The sequence below is a fragment of the Phoenix dactylifera genome, chromosome 8 (assembly GCF_051530095.1).
Source record: "Phoenix dactylifera cultivar Ajwa chromosome 8, Ajwa_hap1_PhDact_Kaust_v1.1, whole genome shotgun sequence".
NCBI classification, from domain to species: Eukaryota; Viridiplantae; Streptophyta; class Magnoliopsida; order Arecales; family Arecaceae; genus Phoenix; species Phoenix dactylifera.
In genome coordinates this window covers 23,099,549-23,113,557 of record NC_143197.1, presented here as the reverse complement: position 1 = coordinate 23,113,557, position 14,009 = coordinate 23,099,549, and the positions used below count along the sequence as shown (strand labels likewise).

Sequence of the window (14,009 nt, the reverse complement as noted above, 5' to 3'; positions counted from 1 at the left end):
TGCATGTGAGGTTGGAGGTATTAAGCTTAGTCTTTTGACGTCAGTTGGTTGGTTAACATGGTATCAAAGCCAAATTGAATACATGGCAAGTTCTACATCTTCTTTTTCCAGTGCTTTTGGTCCATCTTCTTCTTCCTCCTCTACTCTTTCTTTTCTTCCCTCTACTCTCACTCTTCTCTCATCATTCTTCTCTCATCATGGTCTCCAAGGGTTTGTTAATGATACAAAGAAGCCTCCAAGGAGATTCGAAAGAAGCCTCCAAGTTCTACATCTTCCTTCTCCAGTGCTTTTGGTTTATCTTCTTCTTCCTCCTCTACTCTTTCTTTTCTTCCCTCTACCCCTACTCTTCTCTCATCATTCTTTCTTAATTAAGTTAATTTCCGAGAAATATTTGCTATGGAAAACTCAGTTAATCTCTCCTAAATAATCATAGTCTCCAAGGGTTTGTTAATGATAAAAAGAAGCTTCCAACAAGATTCAAACTTCTGATTCTCCTATTCCTCAACCTACTCCCGAGTATATGTTGTCTGGTTTTACAAAAATCAGACCTTGGTGGGTGGGCTTCTCTCTTGATTAACCAAGGAGGTTTTTCCTTATGGTGTAGGTCTTGGTATTTCTTTTGAGTGGTGGCAGGCCCTAGCAGATACCTTTGGCTCTGTTTTCACAAGACCGCCAATTCCAACTTCATATTCGACTCCAATCTTTCAAGAAGGGCATGTCAGCCGTAAAATCTTTAGAAAATTAAGGTCCTTGCTGATGAGCTAGACTGCAAGAAAGTTGCTTAGTTTGGCTGAATTTAGTGCCACCAGTTACTGAAATTAGGCCCTGAATTTCATAATATTTTAGCTACTCCCACTGTTAGTCTGAGTCTCATATCCTTTCACTAACTTCACAGCCAACTCACATCACATGAGATATACAAGATAAGAAAACGTATTTTCTTCCTGTTGCTAATCTAGCCCAAAGATATAATTCTAACACAAGTTCTTATTCCTCCAATCAACATCAAGACTGCAAAAACAACAATGGCAACATTCAAATCAAAATTTTTCTAATGATGGTTGCAACAACTCTTTGCAGTCCTTCTATCCTTCTAATTAGGCTCGCGCACCTTATCAAATTTGTGGCCTGACAAATCATACTGCTAAGAGATATCACAGCAATTCAGGACAGTTCTGCCGACCATGGTTGTAATCCTATGGCCTCCTAAACCCAACCTAATACTCATTCTACCAAAGACGTATCGAGTCGTACCGGCAAACGGACCGGGATGGTTCCGGCAACCAAAATGAGAAACCGGCAATGGATGGGGAGAAGAAGAGAGGAAAAGAGAGCGGGGGAGGGAGGAGAAGGAGAGGAAGGAAGAGAGAGGAAGATGGAGGCCTACCGGCAGAGGGCTGGAGAGCCGTGCGGAGGGGTGGAGGAGGAAAACTGGAGGCGGAACCCCTCCTATGCCCCTCCGCGCAGCTCGCCGGCCGTCCATCGGTCTCCGCCACCCTCCTTTTCTCTCTCCCTCTGCCCCCCTTCTCTCTTTCTCTCTCTTTTCCTCTCTCCCATTCTCCCTCTCCCATGCCCCTTCTACTGTGCTAGCATAGATCCAGCACGGAATAGCATGAGGCCATACCAACCCGTGTCGCCGGGTAACTGGTCTAGGCCTCGGTTCCAGCACAGCAATCCTTGATCACAACCACAGGTTGCAAAATCGGTTTCATTACCCTTCCTAGTACCATGCTAGATAGTGTGGATATGAGCCAATCTATGGTATTGACGCTTGGTATGCCCTCGGTTACTGAGTATCAGTTCACTACCAATACGATACAAGATGCCAAGCACTAGATGATATATTTTGGTAAGATGAACCATGGTCATGACTCAAAGTGAGGTCCGGTGTTGGGTTGCAAGAGGTAGTAGGCCTAGTTTGAGTTTGACCATTTTAAGTTGGAGTTGGTACAGAGGTTCGAACTGGGCTGTTAGAAATAATAGGGAGACCTACACCTTATTCTATATCATTCATTTTAGTAATGGAGTTGGTTGGAATTTCACATGGAGAATGAGAAAATTAGGGAAAGTAGGGAGTTGGGATGAATCAGTGTGGTTATATGAATTTGAATTTCAATGGAAAGAAGGCAAGTGTATGGGTTGTTAAGAGTTTCGTTTCATTTACAACTTATTTGTATTAGGCATGTGCATTGAGCAAGAAATCATTATTGAATAGATAAAAAGTGCAAAGAATGATGGCACTTGATGACTCAAACTACACAAATTGTTATTTTAAATATATCAAAATTACACCAAAATGATTTGAAATGGCTCCTTGATTCATTTTTCTCTTAAATTTTCTTTTTTTAAGATTTTATTACGAGTTATTTGACCAAAACTTTGAAACTCGAAGAGAAACCTCAATAACCACCAAAATTGCCAAAATCAAAACTCTATCTGGTGGATTGCCAAAACTACGTTTCAATTAAGTGAAAACTAGATCTGCAATCCTTTTAAGATTATGAAATATCAATCTACTCTTACTTTATGTCTTAAACATGAGTTTATATAGAGCAACAAATTTTCAAGATTTTATTAGTTATTTCAGATGAAATATCTTGTCCCATGAGCTGCACATTTCATTTTCTTCTCCTTCCTTTATTATTTCCTGTTTATCATTAGTGAACTGAAGGCACACTATGCCTTACACATGACACTACTTAAGATTTGAATCAATTTCTCATAGCTCCTTATAAAAATCAATTCAATAATGAACTTCAATTTGACACTTCTTAATTTAATAAACATAAAACAGGCCAATTTGTTGATTGAGCCTAAGAGTCAAGCGACATAATGGCAACTTTAACTATTGAGCTTCATCTCAACTAATTAAGGTCAGCTTTGTCAATTCTCGTTTACCAATCATTTTCATAAAAGACTCTCTAAGTCTCTATTTTGTTCTATCAAAAATTCTATGTGAGGCAGCTAGGAGGATGCATATGTATACACAGCAGACTATTTTTAAGAACATTAGCTCCTTTATACTAATTCCTTGCTCTATCATTCCTAGCTTCACCATATATCCATTTCAAAATTCTCATTGATGTAGAATTCTTCATTTTTGGAGACTTTATGACCCAACATTCTAAACCATATAAAGTATTGATACTTATAGAATTTCCATTAACCAAGTATGAGTCAGGGGATTTGATGTTCTCTCCCAATGTATGCACTAATCAATGTTATGGTATTATACCCCCCTTTGGCCTCCGGCCTCGTCCCCCTCAGGGGGATATCCGGTCCATAAATGGACCTGTCACCTGGGAATTGATCGTTACCCCCCTTCGGCCTGTGGCCTCATCACATAACATCCCAAAAGTACCACTCGACTTCAGACATCCAGCATTAATTCTACTAAATATATTTTCGCTTATCTCTACATTTTTGTGTAATGGCCTTACATAATGAAATCAATTCCTCTGTGATTCCCCTTGTCCATCATCTTGGCATAGGCCTCATCTTTGTTTCCATATTCATTGCACTTGCAGTCAGTATATTTTATCTTCATCTAGAATCTATGTGGCTTGACTCTCTATAAACTCTTTCACTGGCTTGTTGTCTCAATGCATATATATTGTAATACTCTTAACTTGATCCATTAATGGAATTAGCATTCAAATATATAAACTTACCAAAGCATGTGTAAGAAAGAAAAGAAAGGAGGTGAAGACGAGAGCACAAGACGTAAGTATAACTAAGGGATTGTTTGGTTTCCAAGAAATTTTAAAAAAAAGGAAAAGTCAGTATTTTGGAATCTTCTTTCCAATGTTTAATTGTTAAAGAAGAAAAATTTTTATTAGAAAATTTGAGGTCATAACAAGGTTCGTCATACCAATACCTGACCCTATACCAGTGCCACACTAGTATCGCATCGGTACAGTACAGAATTTTTTTGCGTACCGAGAGTCAGTACGCCACCTGTACCGGTACCGGTATCGAACCAGTATGATACGATACGTCTCAGTACTGTCCGAGTCGGTACGATACAGCATACCATGGATCATAATTCTCTCCCTAACCATCCTAAATTTTTTTCTTCTCAAGAAGTAGCTTTTTTAAGAAAGAAAAGCAAATACCTTATCTAGTCGGTGATTTATCAATATAAGAGTTATCTCAACCATGGAATAAGTTTTTTTCTCAACAACTTTTTCCTTGAATTTCTAAAAAACTTGAATGATTTCTTTTCTTTCCTACTAAAGAAAAAATAAAGCCTATTTGGCATCGCTTTTATATCATATTTTTTGCTTTCAAAAAATCATAAAAACCAAGGTAAACAACATGTCGAGTACTATTGTTTTTAATTTCTATTTTCAAGAGTTATCTTCATTATTTTAAGAAAAAAAAATTGCTTTCACTATTTTCAAAAACAAAAAATCCATATCTTTTACCACTACTAACACCACATCCATCATCACTGTCATCACTACCACCGCCACAATCATCATCTTACCACCACCATTACCGTTTTCACCATCATTGCCACCACCATGAATACAATCTACTGCTATTTTCACCATTACCATCACTATTACCACCACCTCCACCATCATCATCACCACCACTACCCCCCACCATCTCTGTCACAACACTATCGCCGCCACAGTCTCTATCATGCTATCACCATCACATTATTGGTACCCCCATAACCACCACCGCTGCCACACTGCTTGCACACCACAATCATTACTACAACAACCACTACTATGGCCTTCATTGTCTCTGCCACTACTATCATTGTCTCAACTACCATCATTGTCTCAACCACCATCATAGCTATGTTTTTAAAAATAAATGACTATATCAAACATATTTATATTTTAAAAAAATAGAAATAAATTTTTATTTTCTATTTTTAAAAATAAGAAAAAATAAAAATGATGCCAAATGGCACCTACTTTTTTTCCTCTTTCTCAACAACCAAACAAAGTATAAGTTCTTTATATTATGTGAAAATGGATCAAATGAAAAACAATCCTATTAACTTTAAAAATTCCTCAAACTAAAAATGTGAGGGCCCAGACTATTGACCTGCCCGAACTTGCCTTGGGCTTGTCGGCCAACCCGAAGAAGCCAGCCCCAGGTCATCTTCCCCATGGCACGACAAAGTAGAGAAGAAGACTCTAATATCCGCTTCCAGCGGAAATCAGGCACTCTCAAAGCAATCCGAGTTCATCTAGAACTCGAAGACTTTACCTATTTAATCCCCCTCCTTCTTGAATTTCCTCCACCGGAATCGCCAAAGATCGTCACTAATTCCAAGCATTCTTTCCGAGTCTCCTCCTCGATTCATCGCCTGAAAGAGTCATCGGAAAGCCTCGCCGGACTGAGGTAGGAGCTCTCCATCTTCTTTTCTTCCTTCATTTGTGTTTGGGGCTTTCGATCCCATGGATTGGAGCTGGTAATTGCCAGATTTGCATCCGAAATAGGGTACCCTTGTTTTGCTTCTCTTTCCCCTTCTTCTGAGTACGCCGCCACCGTCGACCGCCCTCTGTTGACCGTTACCACCGCCGGCTGCCACCTTGCCAAACCACATTGATCATAGCCACCAGTCATTCCCCTTCCTCCTCTATTTTACCAAGAAAGAAAGAAAAGAAGAAGAGGAGAGAAAGAATTGTTCCTCTTTCTCTCTCTTGTTTACTCTCTTTTCTTTGTTTCTCTCTACTTTCTCTATCCAGAAGATCTATAGAACCCCGAATCAGGTCCTATCGACCTAATCTACAAACCCGAGCTGATCTCTAGAAAGAGATCTTGAACTACCTTGGTGCCCGTGCCACCTACTAGATCGATCATCCTGGCCCTGTTGAATGTCCTTGAAACCTTTATTGATGAACCATGCTGATTAATTTTGGCCCCGATCGAGTCCATGTCCTATGATTTATTGATCAAATCGCTCAAGCCTAAACCACCCGAAATCGTCGAACGCTCGTCCCTATTTCTTATTATTTTAATTCGATTAAAATTGTCAAACAGAAATTAATTTTGCTTTTAAAATATTTATAGGATTAACCAAATAGCCTAGTAAAGTCTAACGGTCTAAGACAAAAAAGATAAGTAAATCTTATATTCCTTACAAATTTTTGAATTTGTAAGTAGATCTTGCACTCTTTATTATCTTTTAAATGATCATGTCTTTCGTGCATAAAATCTGCTTGTGGAAATATCATGCTTTTCTTAAAATTATAGATCAGTATATGTTTTATGAAAATCGTACTTTATTATAAAAAATAGTTTCATAAATGATTTGATGAAAATAATTTTGTTATGAAATATAAATCTGATCATGCCATTTAGTGTTTTTCATGTATTTATAAGTATATTTTACAAAAAAAATATAAGCTTTCTAAATGCTCTCAAATAGCTATGTATGATCTCTAGAATTGAAAAAAATCGACATTCGAAGCTAGCATCATATGAACATTGGCGCCACCAATGGATATAAAGTTGGCATACAAAACATGAATCTATGTCGATTACAAACACTGACCCTTTTACAGGTATAAAGTGACCATAACACGAATATATATAAGCAATATTTTGAACAATGATATGGCTAAATGGTAGAAGAATAATCTATGCATTTATTTGCAAAATGAACTTGGAGCTATGTTTATGATATATGGATGATTTGTTCATACATAATTTGTTTTATGATTTGTTTTAATATACTGTACTATGAAATGCTTATTTTGTAATATATGTTATTTTTCTTAAATGATGCATTGGCATAAAAAACTTATGCTTGATCCGATAAGGTAGTGAAAAATTTACATACTGAGCTATATTGCTCATATACCTCTATTTTTTTCTCTCTCCAAACAAATAGGATCGATAGGAACAAAGGATGGTCTAGGCTCGAAATTTGCGCTAGCAAGTTTGGTGATCTATATAGTAGAGCAGAACTTTAGTTCTTCGGTTGCTTATGAAATTATAGTTAGTAATTTTCTAAATAGTAAAAATTATGGATTTGGTATTTATGTTTGGATTTAGACGCTCCGAACCAGTATTGGTTGCATTTAATAGATAATGAAATTGAATTCTTATTTATTCTATTATATTCTTGATGGATTTGAAAGCTAAATGTAACGTTGGCTTCGTATTATTGTGGGTTGTATCCCTCAATAGCACAGCCATATAGTAACGCAGAACTTTAGTTCTTCAGTTGATTATGAAATTATAGTTAGTGATTTTCTAAATAGTAAAAATTATGGATTTGGTATTTATGTTTGGATTTAGACGCTCCGAACCAGTATTGGTTGCATTTAATAGATAATGAAATTGAATTCCTATTTATTCTATTATATTCTTGATGAATTTGAAAGCTAAATGTAATGTTGGCTTCGTATTATTGTGGGTTGTATCCCTCAATAGCACAGCCATATCACGTTCTGGATATGGGGCGTGACAAAAAAAAACCACTTCATAAACATAAAAACCAATTGAAATCAAAACCATAAACATCAACCCTCATCCCAGTTACTTGAGATTGGCTTATGGATCCTCATTCACCAAAAATTCTTAGGTATATTTGGTTGGAGGGAGTTGGATTTTAGAATGGGAATGGGAATGAATTACTCCCATTTCAACCGTTTGGTTTGGGGGGCAGAATGCATTAATACCCCAAAACCTAATCTCTACTCTCCCTAGTATTCAAATTTCATACCGATTCTGATTCCGATTCCGATCACGAACCAAATGCATCGAGAAATATGGCCATGCCAATTCCCACTCCAATCCATTCTGATTTCAATTTCAGTTGCGAACCAAATGTACCTCCTATTTAGACCATCTCTCACGTAATTTCAAGCATTTACAAACACAAATGAGTTGTATAATTAGAAAAAAAAAATAAAGAAATAAAGAGAGGAGAGAGATCCTATTCACAACCCTAGAACTCCAAACCGCTAATTTCTTGATCCAAAATAGATAAAACAAGCATTTGAGCATAATTAAACAATGGATGGAAGATGGATTGAACCAAAAAGCCGGAGACGAAAGAGAAAGAGAGAAGAAATGAAAGGGGGGAGAGAAACAGATGAGAGAAGGCTCCTACCTCGGAGTTGAACGCTCGCCTCGTCCGCTGGTGGAAATTGGGGGAGACCCAGTTTTTGACGCCGCGCTATTTGTAGAGCACTCAGAGCAAACAGCTGGCGAGCGGCGTTTCCCCTTCCAGGCGGGCTCTTCAAAATACATTTGGAAAGCGAACAGCCGAAATGGCAAGGTCTTCGCGTTCCACTTCAATTTTTCCTGAAGCTCCAGTTTGTACGGCTCTTTTTGAACTTTATTTTTAATCTACTTTTGGAGGGTAGCTAATGACTCCCCAGGCGTGAGGCGGTGTGAATTTGTTGTACTTCCGGCTCTCTCTCTTTCTAAACCCAGGACTGTATGTCTAATTGTCCATACATGCATACTATACATACATACATACATACAATATATATAATATACATATATACATATACATACATATATATATATATATATATATATATATATATATATATAAGATATAATCTTAGATATATATGTATGTGGATATAGATATATATATATATATATATAATCTAACAGATATATGCATGTGACTTTTTATAGTCTTGTATGTTTGACACATATGAAAAATCATAAGATAATATTTTTATTTGTTGAGAAATTCTTCAAATCATGCTTTTGTTTGTTTTTTTTTAGAAGTGAGATAGCAACTTAAACTTTTAAAACTATAGTAATTTTGATCTTTTTCTTTTAAATATGTGTGTGTCTCTCCCTCTCTTTATATATATATATATATATATATATATATATATATATATATATATATATATATATATATATATATATATATATATATATATATATATATATATAAGAAAAGGCAAGGAAGGAGAATTGTTCAAAATGTTGTGATAAAAAGGAGGAAAAAAAGAAACAAAATTCTAGAGTCAAGAAGTCATGTGAATGGGGAGATAAAAGAGGGGATGTATGGGGATGTATGGATCTCATATTAGGTAGTTTGGTTATATATGGTAGGCATTTTTTTTGAAAAGGCAATTAGGACCATGGCTTACTATTAATGTAATAAAATAATCTTTATTGTCCAATTAATAACTATCTTCTTTATCATTGGTATTTTTTTAAAAATGCTAGCAATTTATTGTCGACACCATCTTTAGACAGTACATAAGAAAATACTATAAAAAGATCAAAAAAGATATTTGCAGTACTTTTTTTGCTTATAGCGACACTTGAAAATTTCACTATTAATTTTTTTTGTTGTAGTGATATCTTCATATGTGTCCCATGAAAACATCAGTCATCTTATTTATTTTTTTTCTTGTTGTCTTGCTTTTATAACTAATGAAATGTTGTAGGATTATGGTGCACTTAGTTGTGCCAAAATATTCTCATGGGCTATACTTAGGGCTGTTAATGAGCCGAGCTGCTCGGGCTCGGCTCGGTAAAAGCCCGGCTCGGGCTTGGCTCGTTAGTCAAATGAGCCCGAGCCCGAGCCCAATATGAGGCTCGTTTACACCCGAGCTCGAGCCCGAGCTCGAGCCCGAGCAGCTCACGAGCCCAGACGAGCTCTAGTCTCCCACTGAAAAATTTTATTTCAGCACTATAATTCATAAAAATCTGACCACATAGAGAAAAATAGCCTGTTATCAAGCCCGAGCCCGAGCTCGAGCCCGATTACGAGCCCGAGCTCGAGCTCGTTCTAGAACTTGTAATTGAAACGAGCTTTACGAGCTCAAGCCCGAGCCTTTGCTTTGCCAAGCGAGCCCGAGCTCGAGCCCAATATAGAGCTCGTTACCGAGCTCGAGCCCGAGCTTCTGTGAAACGAGCCGAGCCGAGCTCTCCCGGGCTCGGGCTCGGCTCGGCTCGTTAACAGCCCTAGCTATACTTTAGTTTTATGAATTTCATGCATCTTTGAGATTAACCCATTGTTGCTTAGATAAATTAATATTTTTTTCAAGATTTGGAGTAACTAATCTCTATTTCTATTTTATATCCAACCCATCCTCAAGGGGCAAACACCAACAAAAATTGAACCCCCACCTCCTTGCCCAAATGGTAAGGATTAGTGCCATCTAAATAAGCCTTCTCGGTCTAGATAAGCCAATATTGAACTTATCATTCACTTATTCCCGTTCTCAATCTGTCACTCGTACTTGAGAATTTTTTTGGTTTTAAAATCTTTATTATTGTCTAGTGAGCATCAACTGGGTATTGGCCACCTATAAGAACATAGATACATGGTTGCACAAACTTCTCTCTCGTTCATGTATAAGTTATTCTAGTAGATTGTCTGGCCCCTTTTCCCGGTGAATCCAAATATTTCCATTAATAAAAACCAAAATAAAATTCGATACTAACTTGTACAAGAATTATCTCATCAAGCTATTAATGTTATTTACAATTGGATCAATTGATCTAGGATCAAATCCCACCTTTACCAAGGTTTGGGAGGCCAAGGGTACACAAGGGATGGCTCCCTTATTATGGAGCTCATTACCTATAAACCCTTCTATCAAAAAGAACATCTTGAAGAAAATTATCCCACTTATAATTCAATTAATATAAGAGTAAATAGCTTTGGTCCAAACATGAATTAAACCTGATGGTCCCAAATGAGGGCAGGTGGAGGATGGGTTTGGTCAGAGAGGTATTTGGGGAGCAGCTGGCAGAGATGGTCATGGCTCTTCCAGTGCCCATTGGGGGGGGGGGGAGTCAGACAGGCTGATCTAGGTGCCGTCGGGACGGTCGCAGGTGCGAGCTAAGGATCTTCATGCTCTATTCAATGGGGAGCCAGTCAGGCAGATTGAGGGAGGGTGGATTTGGAGGATGCGAATTCATCCGCGGGTGGCACTCTTCATCTGTAAGGTGGCTTAGGGTTGCTGCCTACCAGGAGTGTGCTAGTCAGGTGGGGTGTGCGGATCTCTCAGTATTGCGAGATGTGTTCAAATGCTGAGGAGACCATAGGGCATGTGCTGGTGCAGTGTCCTAGAGCTAGGAAGATATAAAGGCAATCACGTAGACCTCTTCCTTGTTCGGTGGAGTCGGCACAGGATTTGTTACATCTGCTGAGAATATCTATGCGGAGCCCTAGGTTTGCTTAGGCGGAGATACTTAGAGCATATCTGGTCTACCACATTTGGTTAAACCAAAATGCGCGACTGTTTGAGGGCAGGATGGTCTCGGCGAGAATAGTGGTGGATAGAGCTGTGCTTCAGGCTGGGGAGGTTTCCTCCTGCCTCGACTTGTGTTCTCTTGGGATGGCCAAGGACATCTGGGGTACTCGTAGTGTTGTTTCAGCGCCCAGATTTGTCGTTGCTTCTTGGGTGCCCCACTCCTTGGTCATCTTAAGGTGAACTTTGATGGTAGTATGGAGTCGGATGGGAGGTTTGGAGGGGTCGGATTTGTCATTAGAGATCACCTGAGACGACTGGTTGCAGCAGGTGGCCGGTGTACGCCTGGGCTCATAGTTGTTTGGGCAGAGCTATAGGCAGCTTGGGAGGGCATATCCTATGCAAGGCCGGTGCTCCGTACCGGGCGGGTGCATCTCGAGGGGGATTCATCTATAGTTATTGACTGGATCCAGGGTGCGGACATGTATGGTGATGGTCATCCTCTTATCCATGAGACCCGCAAGCTGGCTTTGGAGATTGACGAGTTTGAAGTAGTACATGTATTTCGAGAGGCGAACAGAGCAGCAGACTAGGTCGCCTCTTATGTTGCATGGCATTCTGGGAAGATCTGCTGGACTTTCACAGCAGAGCTCCTGCCTCCATTGTATTTTTTGCTTTCTTCTGATCTGACAGGATATACTTACGTTAGAGCTATATAAATTGTCGCTTTCATGAAAAAAAAAACAAATTAGGGTTGTATTTGACATCGCTTCCAAATTTTAATTTTCCTAAAAACTATTCTTTTTTTTTTGAAAATGGAAATCCAGGATTTGTGTGGTAGTGACTTAGCTTGCATTTGGCGGTGGTGGAGGTGGTAATGTCAGCGATGGGGAGGCTGCTAGTGATAGGTGCACGCGGTGGCACCAGCGTTGGTAGTGCCAACGGCCATCGGTGGTGGTGAATCCACTAGAAGTGGTGATAGTTGTGATGATAACCTAGGCAGTTTTGCTTTAAAAAAAGAACAATGAAAACCATTTTTTTTACTTTTTATAATTTTTAGAATATGAGAAAAAAAATTGAGAAAATTGAAAATGAAAAGTAGATTAGGTAAATCATGGTAAAGCCTTCAAGTAATGGTAAAGCTTTCAAGACTCACGTCGGACAAGATCTGCTAAATAGATTAGAGCTGAAACGAACGAGACTGTTTAATCCGACCCACAACAACATTGAACAGATGCAATCCGAACCATTCTGTGATTAAAAATCCGGCACAAATGAACGACTTTGGATCTGGTTAAAGCTTCATGCACGAGGAAAATGACAGCAATCTTGCCTTATTATTGTGTGTCACTATGAGGCTGGATATTGCAGGACTAAATAGGAATAATACATAGCAAAATTTTTGTAGAGTACTCCAAGTAAACCTGAAGGCATACACGTTAACACATGGAGAGCATAGCTTGGACCTTTCTTCATTGCATAGCAATCCTCAATATATATGTTCGAAACAATGTTGACTCATGCTACCACTGATTCAAGTGTTTAAAGAATTATGCATCTTCTGACCTGAAAGTGGAATAAGATTAACAGTGGGATAATTGGTCATCTAGGACTCAGCCATTTAGAGAGTTAGTGTGCACGACTGCAACAAAGTAAGCCTTGGTTGCTGTATAACAAGGGTTGGGGTAGGAATTTTAGTTGTAGATTACTTTTCCAAGGATTTTGCAGCTTTAATTCTTCAAATTAGCTACCCTGAGCATGCTGTGTGACCATAAGCTGAACAACAAAGCTTTCATACACTTTCACAAAATAAAAATAGCGAAAAAGTAAAATAAGTAATGGATGATCATTAATATTTTTTTATACATGTAAGCATGTCCAGAAGAGCATCGATGATACTGCAATAAGTTGTTGCAGCAGCCCCATTGCAACACAGGTTAACTGTTGTACCTTCATTAAATTTTAAGTAAACCATAAGAACGTCATTGTTGAAAATTCTCGATCATTTCACTTTCTAAGGATTAATTGGGAAAATCATTTTGGCCAATTTTTGCAGATAAACATCATGATTCATTCATATTTCGATGACTCAAAGAATGCCATCACTGATCTGCTGAGAAGTTCACTACTAAGTCTCCCTTTAGGATGCTTAGAACCCCACCTACACCTACATTACATGGAATGGGTGTGAAAGCTCCCCAGCTTTATGCAAACTGCTCTTCCTTGAAAGAATTTAAGCAGAATTTGGCCTGTCCAAGATTTATGGCAGACTGAAGTGATGCTTTTCACCATTTTCTTAAGGTGTAACCGTGATTTGTCCCTGAACCATATGTTTTTGGATTTATCACAAATGCTGATTGAGATGGATCAAAATACTGGTAGTTCGGAGCTGGGAAAAACTATGGTCTTTAAAGCAGGGACAAGACAAGTTTCTTTGTTGCTACGGAGTTTCAGTCACCTCGGCAACAACAGACTAGTTTTAAACAAGACCAAATTCTAAGCCAATCCAGAGTTGGTGAGTAAAAGACAGAAGAAATTTTTTTATATGTCCAACAACAATTTGCATATGATACATGTGATGGATTTCAAATGTAGATGCAATGGAGTCCAATCAAAAAGTCCAGTTTCGTAAGATTCGTGCAGTGATGACAGCAATTTTTCTGTTAGGAGGTGACAGGTTATGATCAAGTACCCAAATGAAAAAAACAATCAGAAAATAGCATACAGCTCAGCAAATTCCAGTGCCAAAGCCACATCAGCGTGGTCCTCAAGTAACTCAGATCAGGAAAAGACTAATCAAATGGTAGGCTTGAAAATCCTCATATAGGCAGAACTTTCAACAGAATGGAC

General features: G+C 38.3%; 1 protein-coding gene across 9 annotated transcripts in view; it reads right to left on the bottom strand.

Annotated features, from left to right (window-relative positions):
- The window catches only part of LOC103708008 (uncharacterized), a 39,704-nt gene extending 31,353 nt beyond the window's left edge, over positions 1-8,351 (bottom strand). For 4 of the 9 annotated variants that reach the window (XM_039124657.3, XM_088703115.2, XM_088703116.2 and 1 more), the window contains exon 1: positions 8,090-8,347. The gene's annotated coding sequence lies outside the window, so the exon portion shown is untranslated. Of the gene's footprint in view, positions 1-8,089 lie in introns of all 9 variants that reach the window. The other 5 variants (XM_039124656.3, XM_039124658.3, XM_089924989.1 and 2 more) reach the window with 3 other exon arrangements.
- Positions 8,352-14,009: the final 5,658 nt, after the last annotated feature.